This window comes from Poecilia reticulata, chromosome 1 (assembly GCF_904066995.2).
Source record: "Poecilia reticulata chromosome 1, P_reticulata-male-v2, whole genome shotgun sequence".
NCBI lineage: Eukaryota > Metazoa > Chordata > Actinopteri > Cyprinodontiformes > Poeciliidae > Poecilia > Poecilia reticulata.
Window position 1 is genome coordinate 16,614,117 of NC_088830.1, and position 11,500 is coordinate 16,625,616.

At 39.5% G+C, this 11,500-nt stretch overlaps 1 long non-coding RNA gene across 1 annotated transcript; it reads right to left on the reverse strand.

Annotated features, from left to right (window-relative positions):
- Positions 1-364: 364 nt before the first annotated feature.
- LOC145552941 (uncharacterized) lies at positions 365-7,326 on the reverse strand. The gene is made up of 3 exons (XR_014089175.1): positions 7,174-7,326; positions 1,604-1,718; positions 365-717 (listed from the first exon to the last, which is right to left on the reverse strand). It is a non-coding gene; the product is annotated as an uncharacterized LOC145552941 (long non-coding RNA).
- Between the last annotated feature and the right edge of the window lie 4,174 nt (positions 7,327-11,500).

Here is an 11,500-nt window from a genome sequence, read left to right on the forward strand (position 1 = left end):
ACTACCTTTAATCAACATACTTTTAATAACTCTCACATTTCTGTACTAAAAGTTTTATTGGTCTGATAAATTATTCTAATATTACCAGTAATAAATAGGTTTTGTTAGCCATAAGCATCGTAGTTAACAGAAATAAAGGCTTGAAAATATTGTTTTCTGTATTTAATCTGAATAAAATGTTTCAGTTAATGAACTGAGTTACCAAAATAAACGTTTCTTGAATGTGTTTGTAGTATATAGTATGCACTAAATACTTGGTTTGGGCTCCCCTTGTATGGTTACTATGGGTGACCAGACTGATCTAAACTAGTAATACCAAATATATTATTTAGCTGAATATTTCCTCTAGAAGTTTTATTTCATTTTTGCTTTGTAGTTCCTCAATGCTACCTCAAAAAAGATTTTATTTTTATTTGCTCTCAAAGGAAAAACCACAAGAACACCCAAGGATCAGAAGTTTAATTACACAAAACATAAATAAAAAGTAGTATAACTTACCCCCATTTTTAGCTTTTGTTCAACATCTTCCAGAACCGTTTTGTTTCTTGATGCAACCACAGGCGCATTAGTTGTGCAGGTAAAACTTCAGCCTGTGTTATTGCTGGTGATATAAAAACTTTTCGCCTGCGTCTGTGATGTGGTCTGCAGGGTCAAGTAGAGGGAGAATCGAAAGGCAGACGCCAGGGCCGGAGCATGAAAGGAGGTCTGAAGATCAACCTGAAATTACACATCAGGTGGATGTGGAGACAGAGCTAAATAAACACATTTAAAAAAAAAAAAAAAAGCCTCCAAAAGCCCCCGACTTCTTTAATGTCATCACATACAGAAATGTGAGGGCGGCACATCAGCGTCAAAGCTTTGAATAGTTGTCTTGTTTATCGTGTCCTGAGATGCAGAAACAAACGACCACTGCAGGCTGAGTTTGGAAAACATGGCATGGAGATAAAAAAAAATCTTTCACAATGTGCATTCAACATGCAAAGCAACATCAATAAATAAAATCTTCATACCGATGGACTGGCAGCAGGTACATTAGTCAGATGTCATTATTGTTTCCCGGTTTTGTTTGCTGTGTTAGGTGGTTAGCTAACTCACGGAGTCTGTCTGCCTGAAGGCTACCCAGCATGCAATTCTGAAACAAAGAAGGCCCGTTTTGATTTCTACACAGCGTGACCTTTTTTGATTGGGTGAGATTGGCTGGCATGGAAATCAATACTATGCTGTGTATTTGATGCAGCCTTATCTCTTCTCCACACTGTCTGCAGGTAGAGAGGCAAGGGAGGGATTGTATGGGTTGTTTTTTTTTTTTCTTTTGGTTGTGTGTGTGCGTGTGTGTGTGAGGGTATAAATGCACCTAAACAAATGTTCTCCCTGTGTGTGGAATACAACAATAGTTCCTCTTCTTAAAGTAATTTACTTTGTCGCAGGAAAATAGGCAAACTGGCGGTTTGAAATGAGAACAGTTAAAATGCAAACGGATATTAACACAATGGCTTCCACTCTCCTATTCACAAAAGTTTCCTTAAAATACTCAGTTCAGCAGAAAAGTACTGAAATTAGACACATTATGCTCCAACATAAATATATGTGTACACTTCTGCACCTGACTAATCCTGTTCAGAATGGGGGGCGGAGGGAGGGAGTGTCAGGGGTCGGCTGTGGTTGTCCCTGCGGTGCTGCTCCTGGGGCGTCCAGGCTTTCTCGTGTCTGCCTCAGGTCTGTGGACGTCCACACACTCATTATTAAGAACATTATTAAGGACAGATAGAAGGATTGCAGAGAACACAGGAAAAAGAGCTGAAAGGCATTCTGTTCAAACTCGGTCGTCTCTGGCATCACGCTGCGGTTTTTAATTCTGGAATCGCTATAAAGTCAACGTGGAAGTTGTTTCAGAAGTAATCTGCTAGTAAAAATATTCACATAACTGCCTAACTAAATGCCATTCTTGAAAGTAAAAGTGGTCTTGGATATGTGAGGACTCAACCCTGTCTGTGTGGCTCCTCCAAACCTAATAACAACGTAAGAGGAACCAGCTGTTTTCTTCCTGCACACCTCCAGAAGGGAGCAGCTGAAATCATTTAAATCAAAAACAGTCACAGTTTCCACTCTGCATCATTGGCATTCCAACGTTGCGACTTAGTGCGCAGTGCCTTTCCTCGCTCAGCATGGGTAGACTTATGAAGTGGGCACACAGCAGCACAAATATGCAGCCCACTGGTTGTTTGACTTAGAACCAGTAAAAGTGTCTGATGAACCTGTGAAAAGCAATATTTCTTTACTCATTCACTTTGGTGTTACACTTTTTTCCTCCTGATTTGAGAACCTCTTTCTCTTTGAATTATTTTTCTCTTGAGAAATAGAAGAGATCTTTCACTCAAACACCCAAAAATGTTGGAGCCATACAAATGGAGAAACAGGAAGAAGACGACAGTTGTTTCTTCCTTGCAGTTCTGCACCGCTTTACTAAAACAGTAGTCCATCTGTAAGGAGATTTAAAGTGATATCATTGACTATTTTTCAGCTGATTAGTGCCCATCTCTCCCCCGGTCATTAGGCGAGATGCAGCATACTCTGTGGTCACCAGTCCATTGCAGTGCAGCGCTGCCACACAAGACAAACTCATCGTAAGAACTACTCCTCAGTTCGATCGAACAGTTGTTAACGTGGTAACGGAATAGCATTGTTATGATGACTTTCTAAATGCAAAGCGCTGGAAAAAGTGGCAGCTTCTTAAAGAGACAGATGCCCAATTTCAAAGCATCTTATTGTAAAGTCAAATTTCTTTTAAGTTGTGTTTAAAATATGCAGCATTTTTATCACAACTGAAGGCAATTGTGGTTACTTGATTTTCCTAGAAAATGACACTATATTTTCCAGGGACTGTGTCACTCTCACTGAGGAGATCTATTGGGATACTTTTAGTGAAGAGGAAGTAACTCCTGTCCACTGTCACCACAAGCTTGCTCAGCAGGAGGGGTTGCATTGAAATCACGGTCTCGAAGCAATCCTTTCAGCTTCAGCACATTGACAACGTCTGGCTGAAATAATTAGATAATACAGCATACGACCTGTTTGTTTCCTAAACTGTCTAGTTTGTACAGAAAAGAAGACAGAGTGAAAGTATATGAGGGGTCATCCTTGACTTTTGCGTTCTCTGCAGCTGTATTTCTTCTGCTGGATAAGCTTAGGCCAGCAGACGACTCCAGTTGTTCGCTCCACGTGAGGTAAAAACAGCCCATTCACACCCGGTGGTCTGCAGTCCTCTCAACTTTCATAGAAGACAAGAGGCAGGAAGTATCCACAGGGATCAACAGATGCAACAAGGGAGGGGGGGGGACTGTAAACTTTTGAACCTCAAAACAACACATACGGTTTTTCTTCTTATGGCGGTTTCAGAGTGAGACCAGGGATCTGATACGAGTCAATTCCTAAATTAGCTGAGCAAATAATTGGTTTTAGTTTTCAAATGTCACCACCGTCATATCGCTGAGAGTTTAAATGTTTAAATATCACTTTCAGCAAATGTCTCTTTAGCGTTCTCTGAGTTTCTGTATGAACCACATCATTTCCAGAAGTTACAGTGTTTGTCTTATTATCCATGCAAATAGATGACTTATTTCTACCAGTCTAAATCGTTCCAAAGGATTAGAAAACGCTTCATTGGGTTCAAGTAGCAATTTTAGGAAAGAAAAGCTCTGACAGGTCTGATAAGCACTTTAGGTGAACTTTAAAACAATGAAGCACATTTAATTTTGAGCATTTTCGAAAAAAAAAATGTCCAAAGGTGTATCGTATCGGAAGATATCTTCCGTCCCTGCTTATTTTTTGCTTTTATATGATTGAGTTAATCAATATAAATGGCTCAACACTTCAAAAAAGCAAGATAAACACAAGACGCTGTGAATGTAAAAGTTACAAACATAGCATATTGTAATATAATGAAGTTAATAAGGTCATCAATAAGTTTGTGCCATAAATTTACTAGTTTTGTAAAAGCTCTGTGACTTACAAGGCATATGATTGTATTATAATTTCTTTCATAATGTCTTGCTAAACTTTATCTGGCTTTGATGTCCTTGCTTGTTGTAGCCTTTACCAAGTTATCTGCCTCTCTGTATCACATAAAAAAAATATGTAGAACTTTGTTTTGCTTTACAGCCGTTTGACTAATAAGCTTACAGTGAGGCAGCGCTAAACTAGGTTTTGTTTTGATAATGTCATAAAAAGTAAGCTACCTCACACAGTTGAGCCAAGTTCTGTAAAGCAGAGGAGCAGAGCAGTGATCTAACAGTGGAAAGAGAGAGAGAGACAGAGACAGAGACAGAGGGAGAGAAAGAGAGAGGAACCTGCTGAATGCCAGAGTAAATAAATAAAGTGAATAAATGGCTGGATAATGTGTAGCAATTGCCGGGGTGTGCATAATCAGGGATTTGGAAGCTGCACACTCTACTGCTCATCTTCTGACTACAAAACCAGACCCGGCAGCCCCCTACCCTGCAACACCCACCACCTTCCCCGTTTCTCTTGCTCACTCTCTCCAGACGGCGATAATCTGTTCCACTACACTTGCCATGAAATGAGCGATGCAGAACTCGTAATGCGCTGGACAGGCAAAGCCTAACAGATAACAAAGCCCCTCCCTTCCCCTTTTCTCTCAGCGCCCCGTCCTCCCGCCTCAGCCGCGCTCTGCCATTACCAGCCCTCATCCACTAGTAAATCAAGGCTGTTCAGCTGTAAACAAGTGGAGGCAGATTTGGTCCATCAGAAGGGGAGATGTTTTCCTTCCCCAGCTTTTCATCCGATTTGTAATATCTGTGGCGAGCAGTCTCATCACTTTCTGCTTGCATCACATTTTCATGACCTTTGCTGTCAGACACATAATGTGTAACGGCTGTTGGGGGGGGGGGGGTTCGTTCTTATCACCCGTTTGTAGCTGTGATTGCCATTGGGTGAATGAGTCCATTCATATATGTATACATCTGTGAGCCTTAAGACAAAAGACTTACAGAGCATACAGTGGTCCATATAGTCTCTTGGGGTGGAAAAACGAAAGATGTTTTGAAGTCAACAAACAAAGTTATTTTTTTCCCCCAGTTTTCAGTTTTTTTTCTGTGCATGAATTGTTTTTCATCTCATCTCTTTATTCTTTTTTTTTTTTCCTTAGCTGCTTTTGAGCTGGCTTTCATTGAAATGTCATGGCATCTTTATGAGTTCACACTGAAGGAATCTTGCTCCCTTAGCAGATTCCATATGTTCATGTGCTTCGCTTCAAACCAAATCATTTTCACTCCCACTTTCGCTCCATGTTAAGTCTCATCGTCACCTGAGATCCTGTTTTTGACAAGTAGCCTCATACCTGAGAGCAGCCAGCCGAAATAAAAGTACAGGATTAAAACAACAATCTAATTCAATACACATAAGACACAGTTTTACACATGAACGGACATATATTGTTAAGTAGAGTTTCTTATTTCGACTCTGTAGTTGTGCTTTGCTTGTACACGTCCTCCATACATGATGATTTAAATATTGATTCAGTCATTTAATTAGTCAAAGACCAACGACTTAACACCTTCATTTCCCTTAATCCTGATGATTTTCTGCTAACAACCAATAAAAATATGACATTTAAAAACAGAATATTACATCAGATCAACTCCAAACAGGCTGCCATGTGCCTATTTTGTCTTGTTTAGTACAATTAATGCAATGGGTTATACTTTTCAAACCACTACTTGGTAGCTTTGACATTATACATTAGTCATCTGAACGATAATGGTGGGTCAATGTTATAATCCATGTCTGTGGTGTTAAATCAATCCAGGGCCGAGAAAGCTGAATCTAATTAATTTAGCTTTTAGTCAAGCAGTATAACAATGCAAGGAAGTGCAGGTTTTTACGTTTGAGAGAAATGTATTTTGTAAGCTTACAGGTTATTATGAGTTTATGCTGTAAACAGGATATTTGTCCTGTTGAAAAACATTAGTCCATTGTGATGAGGGTAGCTTTCAGTTATGCACTTAAAAAAAACAAAAAACAAAGACTACCATTTGTGGTTCCCAGATCTCCGTTGTCTGTGTCTTTTTAATAAACATCACATAGTTTTCCTGTCACTGATATTTTATGGACTTGATTTGTATACAAAACTTGACAATCAATCGAATTATTTTTGTTGCACTGTGGCTGAAATCATGAAAGCTGGTTTGCTAGCAATATGAGCCACGTGCTATCGATTATTGTGCAAACTGTTGACAGTTGTGCTAAATCCTTGGCAAAGCAGGAGACAGGAGAAGTTAAAATCTGTTGTGAATTTTGAACACATCTTTTAAAAGTTTAAAAAAAAATAAATAAATAAAAAATTAGCCCAATAAGGGAAAGCTGCAAATAAACTGCAGTTTTTAAAGGAATTATCCTCTTCCCTGAAATATTTTAAGCCATTCAAGTATTTTTATGTAAAATCTAGAAAAATATATTGATGATGGCAAAGATTATATTCATCTCTGTGAGTTACTCTTCACCGTTGATGGGGACCTCCCTGGCAGGAGGTTTGACAGTAAACAGCAAACAGCACCGGCTGTGATCGATAGGCTCTGGGCCCCAGTCTTCCCAACTGCCTTGTGGTTTTGAAGGCTTGGAAAATCCGCCACGAAGCAAGGGCCCTCCCATCTCGTCTCAACCAAACATTGCCCGGGTGGCTCTTACTCCCATGCTCCTTACTCACTGGAATGCCGGCACGCTGAGGATGACAGGGTTTCCTAAGATCCGACCAGGACCTCTCTAATTTGGGAATCCACTCCTGCCACTTCCCCTGACCAGAAACCAGTTTAAATTGGTAGCCACGTAGAGGCTGGCATTCCCCTTTTCCTCTGTTTTAATGGTCTGTTCATTTCTGTGGCTCTTTTATTTCTATCTGTCTCTCCCCATCTCTGCCTTGGCTGACAGAGAAAGCAAATTTATTTCCGGTCTAAATTATTGGCCATAGAAGACCTCGTGTGCACTCAGAAAACCCCACCATCAAATTAATGCCTCTCCAACCACACAGGCGTTATCAGTGACAGGTACAGCACAACTGCAGTGTTAGCGCTCTGCAAGCTGTGTGTGTGTGCGTGTGTGTTTGTGTACAAGCAGGTTGTTCCAACCAGTGTGTACACTAAAGAGTGACAGACCACCCACCTGCTCTGGCTCTTCCAATTGATGTCAGTTTGGCATCAGTGGGAGGGCAGCTAATGGGATTTCACTATCAGCACTTCAGTGTAGCCAGCATGTCAGCTCTCCCTCCTCCGTAGCGCTTCTCACAGTCATGCAAGGTAAAACAGCTTGGCTTGGGTTCACTGAGACATAGAAAGTAGCAGATGTTGTGCAGAATGTAATGAACACTGGAGAACATGCACAGCAAAGCAAATTGTGAGTCAGAAGTTAAGGGCATGGTGGTTAAGTAGGTAGGTGGAATTTTTGGAAGTGTGTTACAAAGGTGCAAGCAGTTCATTTCGTAAATAACTTTTAAAAGCTAACTTTCGTAGCATCTTAGCATTCCAAGTTAGTTGGTCCTGAAGGGTGAAGCCAAAAGCCAAACCATTGGTTCTTATGTTGATTTTAATGGTCTATATAAATTATTCTGAGCAGCCTCAGAGCCAGGGACCTAAAAAGGCTCAAAAGTCCGATAAAGAAGAGACTGGTTCTGTTCTGGGGACGACTGTGGAAACTCTGGAGATGATTATGCAAGAAACAGATTCTTCATAGGATCAAGAAAATTATGGACAATCCTCACCATCCTCTTCACGAGACTGTCTTGGGAAGGCAGAGCATCTTCAGTCAGAGGCTTCTTCAGATTCAGTGCAGTACAGACTGCTACAGGAAATCACCATCTTCAGTAACTCTGAAGAATCTGAATTAATTAGTGTGAACAACATTTAATTTCCCTTTGGGGTTAATAAAGTATTTATGAATTTGAATTGAATTTAAATATATGAATACATATAAAGGATAAAAGTATAAATACATTTTAAACTATATTTATATTTTAACTTAACATATAATATAAAATACATTTTATACTCAAGTAAGAGTAGCAGGTGTTCATAATATTACTCAAGTAAAAGAAAAAGAGTACAGTAAGCTACTCCTAGTAAGTATATATTTTTTCCAAACCGTTAGTCAAGTACATGTAACACAGTAAATGTAACTAGTTACTACCCACCTCTGGTAACTACTGTTCACCAGCTGGTATCAATCTCATGAGAACAGCCTTGGATACATCATCTTTTGGCATGAACTGATGGTGAAATGCTGCACCAGAGCAATCTACACCGACAGACGACAATCGGAGATAGTTGGCATTATCTGCCGACTGTAAAGGGGAAGTCGTCTAAAGCTGCCACAGTTGCTTAGAGTTGTGCCACAGCATCTGCTGAGGTTTTGTGAGGAGTGTTAAAGGAAGTGCAGCAGCTGAAGGAGCTGGAAGACACGAGCACCTCATTATAGCATACAGCCATTATTCCCTCATCCAGCTCTGTCATAACAACATCACACTATTTAAGTCTTGCCTCACCCTCACTCTTGCCTACCGCCTTCTAAGCTGCCTATATTTCTCCTTTACTTTGTCGTTTAGAGTTCACCACTGTTCTCTGCAGACTCACAGTTAGCATGGTGGCAGCTTTATACTCTTCTCTTTTTAAACTTTTGGCTTTTTTCTTCTTCTTCTTCCTTGTGTTTTGCTCCACACCAGAGATCTAAAGAGGGGCCTTTTGTGTCTGACTTTGCCCCATAGGCAGTTCTCTTGCAAAGCAGATTAATAATTACAGAGTACACAAAACAATTTCAACATCTTTGATGTCAAACATGAGAGAAACCAAAAATTACAAAGGGAAAAAAGTATGACGCAGAGAAGCCTTGAAAGATGGTCTTTTTTTTCTGTCTTGGCTGTATTTCCTGTTATTGTTGCCTTCTTCTGTTTCTTAGTGCATTAAAACCATTAAGCTGGACTTGAAAGAGATGGAGGCGACGGCAACCCCAGGAGGGCCACATTTGAGAAGTGCCACGGCGACTCGTCTGTGTGACACTTTCACAAAAGATGACAAGTAGCTACGTTACAAAGGATTCAGTCCGTCTGTTTTATACTTTGACACATCAGTTAGCAGTCATTTGCTTAGAGCCACAGTGAGAGAAGTAGAAGCCATCCCAAACGCAGGAGCCGTCACAACCCAGAATTATGATTACGGGCTCTAATTGAAAGCTTGAGCGTACTGTTGTGCTGTCCTTTCCTTTACTATCAAACTCTTTTAACTGGAATAAGTTGTGACTCACTGGAGCCAGAACTCGCTCTCTTCTGTTTACTGCTTTTTAAGAAACTTTGGTTTTGTCCAGTCAGTGATCATATAAGCTCACATCTCTTTCCTTTTCTAATATTCACGTGATGCTCAACGTTAAGAGACAATGTTACAAATTTTTATTTTAGCTCAAGTTTGGTAAGATTCAGTGGGAAGCCCAGCATTGCCAAAGTTTTTCAGCTAAATTTAAGGTCCGGGCTTTGACTGGGTCATTCTAACAAAGCTCAGCTTCTGCTTTGTGTTTCATAACCTCCTACAGGTTTTCTTTCAGGATTCCGTTGCATTCAGCTCTTCACATCTTCTTATCCACACCAGTTTCCCTGACTGTCCTGAAGAAAAACGTCCCCACACCATGATGACACTGCCACCATGTTTTATTGTATTCGAAGATGTTTAGTGTATGTTTTCCAGCACACATACAGTTTAACAAGTTAAAAACTTTAATTTAGGTCCTGTTTGACCTGTTTGCTACAAAAAAAGTCACAGAGCAAGCTGATTTGTTGTAAACATAAACAGCCATTTTTATAACTCAAAAATGGGCATTTATCAAATTTTTGTGGGGCAATAATATTGATACAATAGTCCTTGTGTGATATGGCATTTCATTTTTTTCACATCAAGTTCAAAGATTAATTTTGAAGAAACATTTAAAATATCTAGACATAGTGTCTCCATGCATTCATAGCAGTAAAACATGTCCTTTTTTAAAAAAAAAAGAAAAAAAAAGGAAAAGCCTGTGTGCTCTAGGAATAAAGCATGCAGTACTCAGACATTCTAGAGACGCATGAGTCAATTTGACAGGTGTCAGTGTGGATGTGTTTTTGTAAGGAAAAATAAATCTGGATAGTGTTATACTCTGAGCTGAACTGCAACAAGGAACTGAGATGTCAAAGCTGAAATGACACCCAGCAGAAGCTCTACCGTGCTCAGATTTTGACAGTGAGCTCCCTGTGAAAAAGAATGCAAGTAAAATGTATGGCGAAGCCAAAGATACAACAGTTGTCTTTTGATGATTTTGATGGGTTTTTTTATTGTTCTGTTTGTGTTATTGTATGAAATTTTAATAGGAGAGCATCCTGTCATATTGTGTTCCCCTGATTATTAAAGGCAAAAAGATTTGATATTCAACCACTCAATGTTCTAAAGAAGTTATAAAAATCATAATTTTTATTCATCAAATGCACCATTTTCACTTTTGTCAGGCATTGTCTTGATTTGGGGATTTTTTTTTTCTTTTTTCTGAAATCTTAGTTTGTATTTTCCACGCTGTAATAACGTTTTAATTTTTCTACGGTTTTCTTCGGTTTGCATTTCAATTTTTCTTTACTTTCGCTGCTTTCTCTCTTGCACCTGTTTTATAGAATTCAGAAAGGAAATCAAATAAAAGGTTATAAAACATACAGTGGTGAAAGGTAGCATTAACTTGTCTTCCAGTGGTTTTGCTTGGATATACTGGTGACAAAAAAGGAAACATACAAGCAGTATTAGTCGCGCTTTGATTTTAGACTTCTGAATGCAGTAACACTGCCAGGTTGACATAATTGGTTAAAAAAAAGTATCTTGTGATTGTGAAATTCCTGGTTTTCCCGCAACACAATCCTGATATCTAAGATTAGAGACCTGAGATTGATGGGTGGATAATCAATGTAAAGATGCTTGAAATATTGTTGTATTTACAGCAGAAAGTCAATCCAGCAAGAAATGCGTGATGGTCTTAATTCAAAATCACTTTCTTACTTAAAAAGCAAAAGACCTTAATAGCTGTAATGCAGAAACAAATGAACAGCAACACAGCTGCAGCATGCTAGTTCTCTCACAAGTCGGTTCAGATGCACTAACGGAGCCGAGGTTGGGAATGACCGTGAATTTAAACCAGTCATTCCCTCTGCACTTGGCCGAAAGTAGGAATGTACACTCTCACCCAACACCTTTTCCCCCATGGGGCTTTTTTCCAGATTGATAAGGAGGAGACAGCAAGGGCTGCTTTAATAACTTTTCATCCCTTGTGGCAAAACTGTGAAATTTATAGAGAAATCAATCTCAGTCATTAGGAAATCATAAACACTTTGATCATTTTGCCACCACATCTGGTGATACGGAGAGGTAACGCAGCCAAATCTGATTGGGCAATTGTCTGTGTAGACTTTCCACATTTAATTTAAAATACAGAATAA